This window comes from Myotis davidii, unplaced genomic scaffold (assembly GCF_000327345.1).
Source record: "Myotis davidii unplaced genomic scaffold, ASM32734v1 scaffold269, whole genome shotgun sequence".
Lineage (NCBI taxonomy): Eukaryota > Metazoa > Chordata > Mammalia > Chiroptera > Vespertilionidae > Myotis > Myotis davidii.
Genome location: NW_006383008.1, coordinates 2,525,485 through 2,530,480, shown reverse-complemented (window position 1 = coordinate 2,530,480; position 4,996 = coordinate 2,525,485).

Below are 4,996 nucleotides of genomic sequence, written 5' to 3'. Positions count from 1 at the left end.
TAAAATATTTAGGCAACAGTCTCAGTCTTCTCTCTCTCCAGGGAATATTTTATTAGTAGAAATTACCAAATTAAAATTTATCATTTATTTTCATTTCTCGATGATGAATTAAAGGGCTTTAAGTCTGTTACAGATTGGATGACTCAATTAATTGGTATTTTGTACTTGATGGCTTCTCAGGTCCCTTAAAATTCTAAGAAATCTGTTTCTCTATGTCAGGCCCAAGTTTAAAAAAACAAACAAAACTAAATCAAGCTATTACACCTTGAAATATTGATACTGTACATTCCACCAAACGTCTCTATTCTCCTCTCCCCTCCCCACCTCCCCCCCCAACACACACACATTTCTCTGTAAATAAACCAGCACTGAGAAATGAGACTGCGCCTGGTGACAAGGTATTTTTTGGGTTCAATTCTGTAGTTTCTTAATCGTCTTCTCCCCTGCGAGCCTGGGAGAGCTCAAGCAAAGCATCTCTCCAAGTCTGGAAGGAAGAAGTTAGCTCCCTGCAGTCCCCTCCGTTCTCAGAGGTGCTGGACCGAGGCCTGGCTGCTCCTGGAGAATTGTGCGGTCGCCAGTGCAGCTGCGCTCCTAGTTACAGGGTGACCAAGAAAGTCCCTTTCTATGCACTGGTTTTTCAGCCCGTAGACATTGAGGCACCAGGATGTTGTAGGGATTTGGGAGGCACTCTTCCCTATAAATATGACCTTTCCAAAATTGCCCCCTCCTCCTCCTTACTCTAGCCTAGCCCACAGTTTACACTGTAACACAGCAGAGAGAATGCACAGTTAAGTCTTTTCTCTCCCCAAGAGGGGGACACTCACCCCTGCCAAAGCGCAGAAACAGAGGGGAGGGTGAGATGATAGAAAAGGGCCTCCTGGGGTTTTCCTTCAGAGGCTGGAGGTAGAACCAGGACTGGGAGACAGTAGGAGCTCTGTCTGCTGCTTCTTAGCTGTGTGATGCTTTCAAGTTACTCTACCACTCTGGGCCTCAATTTCCTTTGTAAAATGAGAGCATCGAGCTAGACCAGTGGTCGGCAAACTGTAACTGACATTTCTCTTACATTCAGGAACCTACAGTCTTGAACTAGGGTTCATTGATTGGTCAGGTCCTGAGTTTTGAGGAGATAACTTCTGGGTTGAGCTTCTGATTTATGTTGACCTTGGACAAGCAAGGGCTCGCGGCCTGAAGGACTGCGATATGGTATGAAAGCCACTTGCTGATTAAACTATCCCATCCCTCTCTGCTTCTGATTGTTAGGGGGAATGCTGTCAATTACCATTGTGAGTGAGATGTGGAGTCCCATGTAGATACTTGGCAAGGGTTGGCTTCTATATGGTCAACGGTTTTCAATTTCTATGTGTGGGGGATGGTGGGCTATCTAGTTCACCCAGTTGTGTTCACCAGAAGTTTTATTTTGAAATTTAAAGTAAGGTTGATGTGAAGAATTTATGCTTTTATTTTTCTTGAGCTGCACTGACAGAGCAATATTTGCCAAAATAGTGTATTTTGCATTGACAATCGCTGCTTTTATTCTGGCTACAAAGTCACGTGGAGAATTTTCAAAGAGATTAAAATACTCCTCTCTAAAAACCTGGGAAGAAAAGTAGGACCATATTCATATATTGGTAGGACTTTCTTCTAGAAGAGGGATTATAGTATTTTCTGTAGCTCCACAAAGAGAGCTAGGACCAGTGTATGAAACAGATAGGGAAACTCATTTTAACTTTGTGGACAATTTGCAGCAGTTTTTCCTGGCTTTGGGAGTGTCAGTTGCCTATCTTGGCTGTTTCAGAACAAAGTATTGGAACCAACTGCTTGGAGTGTTGAAGAGATTGATCTACTAAGAGAAATGATGTCCAGCTGAATTTTACTATCCTTTTACACTGTAAAATCCTATGGGTTGCATAACTCCAGCAAAGCACCAGTAGATGCAAGCCTGATGTAATCAAAGGGGAGAGTTAATGAGCCTAAACCAGGTAATTCCAGTCAGTAAAAGTTTCTGGATCTACATGTTAGTATTGGTAGAGGGTGTCACTAAACTTCCCACAGCAGGAGATTAAGGGAAAAGAAATTTCAGGTCCAGAGGCAAAGATGCCACATCGAGAACTAGGAAGACAAGACTATCTAGGGAGCTTGAACGTATCTAGGAGGGGATCAAAATTGAAAGAAATTTTGGAGAAGCCAACATATTCTCTCTTCCTCATTGAACCCAATCTAAAAATTCTTCATCTTATATTTTGAATAAAAAATAGCATTAATACTTACTTGAAAAATAGCTTTGACATTTCTTTATATACTCTTCCTGAACAAGATGTACAGAATATAAAAATTAATGTTGTGGAATAAAGATATTTCATATCTTGCAGCAAATTCTAAACCTACAAAAGCCATTAAAATGTATGTATAAAAGTCTATTTTAATAAATCTTTTTGAGAGCATATTATATTCTTCTAATGAATCATAAAATAGTACTGAGATATAGTAGTTAACAGAATATATATGTATATTTCTCAACTATGAAGTCATTAATGGTAATTTGATAAGTTCTGTTTTTATTCTTTCATTTTAAAAAGAAAATTAAGCACCATACTCAATTTATTTTGAAAGAAGCAGGAACAGAAAAATTTACCACCAAAGTTCTCTCTCTCTCTCTCTCTCTCTCTCTCTCTCTCTCTCTCTCTCTCTCACATACACACACACACACACACACACACACACCAGTGCTTTGGTGCTTATTCAGTCAATAAAGAATGAATTGCTTGCTAATAGATGAATGCAAATCGACCGAACCGCCAAACAGTGGAACGACCATCTGGGCAACCATCCGGATGACCATCGGACGACCATCTGGGACCACACTCTGACACCCACTGGCACCAGGCCAGACAATGCGGGTGTGATGTGATTGGTCAGGGGGCCCTGCCATTGCCCCATGATTGCCCCACAGAGGAAGGCCCAGGCCACCGACCAGTGGGGAGATCAATAGGGGGGCTCCACAATTGCCCCAAAGAAGGGGGCCAGGTGGTCAGGGTCTACCTCTTTGGATCAATGGATCACGGAGCCCTGCAATTGATTGCCCCCCAGAGGGAGGCCCAGGCTGGGTGGGCGGGGCCTCCCTCTACAGGGTGATTGATCGCGGGGCTCATGGGCTGCAAGAAGGCACAGGCCGGGCTGAGGAATGCCCCCACCCCCGAGTGCACGAATTTTGTGCACTGGGCGTCTAGTATTATCACAAAACTAACATATTGAGCAATATTAACAAACCAAAACCAACCCAAAACAATCAGAGTAATGCTTGGTAAATAAAAACCCCAGGTTAGATAAATGTATTCAGTTTTAATTCTGTAGATATATTTGGAGGATGGTGCTTCTCTCACATCCAAAGAATCTTCCAAGGCTAATAATAATAATAATGAATGTACAGTATATCTACGATCTTTCTTCTCACACATCATATTTAAATCAACCTGATCATCTTGTAATTGATGTAATGTTTACTAAATACTTACTGTTCATTGTTCCATTTATTTAACACTATGGCTACTAGAACAAATGACCATAAACTTGGTAGCTTAAAAAAACATAATTTCTTGAAGTTCTGGAGTTCAGAAGCCTGAATCAGTTTCACTGGTTGAAATCCCATTGTTGGCAGTCACTCACCTGTAGGAGGCTTAGGGAAGAATCTATTTTCTTGCCTTTTCTAGTTTCTAGAGCTGCATTCTTTTAGTTGTAGCCCCTTCCCCAATCTTCACAGCCAGCAGCACAGTATTTTGCTTCAGTGGTCACCTTGCCTTCTAATCTGTCCAATCTCTCTCTGTCTGTCTCTTATAAATAAAAATATTAGTTAGGGCCCATCCAGAGAATCCCCATCTCAAAACCCTTAATCACATCTGCAAAGTCCCCTTTGCCATATCAAGTAGCATTCACAGGTTGAGAGGATTAGGACTTAGATATTTGGGGGGGGGCATTATTCACCCCACTACAAACAGTACTGTGACGTATGGCAGTAGGTGCTGAAGGTCGGAGACTCAGAGACTCAGACATTTCTGTATCTGCGCTCATAGAGCTTAACATTATGAGGAATAGAAGAGATGTACAAAGCACAGAGCGGCTTTTTAATTGGATTCTCTAGCAAAGGAACGCATTAGCAGAGAATAAATGCATTTTCTTCCTATTTTTATTCTAACAAGAAAATTGCCAGCTACCTCTTAGAATAAGCAGGCACAGAAAATCACCTTTCAGCAGATACTGTTGAGAAAAATTAACTTTTTCTTTCTTATATAAAGACAGGATGAGTGGGCTCACCTATCTTAGGAAAAAACAAGCCTTTTTTTTTTTTCTTTTAGTAACTGTGCAAGCTGCTCTTCTTTTTGTCAACAGAGGGTGTTGTTATGGCAGAGGAATCTTATTTGGTTAAGGCATCATAAGGAATCTTCTGTATCCTGCAAAGGAAGAAACTCAAACCCTAAATGCCTTAGGAAATGACCCAGTAAAATCTGGACTTTAAAAGTGGTGTCACATTGAGGGCTTGGCTGGTGAAGATGTGAAACTAATGCTCGATTACAACAGATGAAACTTCCTTCCTCCCAAACACCGCAAGGCTCTATATCACCCTGTGTAGTAGTTTTCCCTCCCAGGAAGTGCTGCATCTCCCTGCTTGCCCAGCTTTTAACTATAGGCATGCATCCATCTCAGCTGCCACCATCCGTCGGGTGCCTTCTGGTACTCGCCCGACAGGGATCAAACACAGGACCTTTTGGTATATGGCAGTGGTTGGCAAACTCATTAGTCAACAGAGCCAAATATCAACAGTACAATGATTGAAATTTCCTTTGTGAGCCAAATTTTTTAAACTTAAACTATATAGGTAGGAACATTGTTATTAACTTAATTAGGGTACTCCTAAGCTGGCCTTTGCTAAGAACGTCCTCATTTTATAATAATAAAGCCACCAACACAAAAGAATTACAATTCTTAAATTGAACAAAAACAC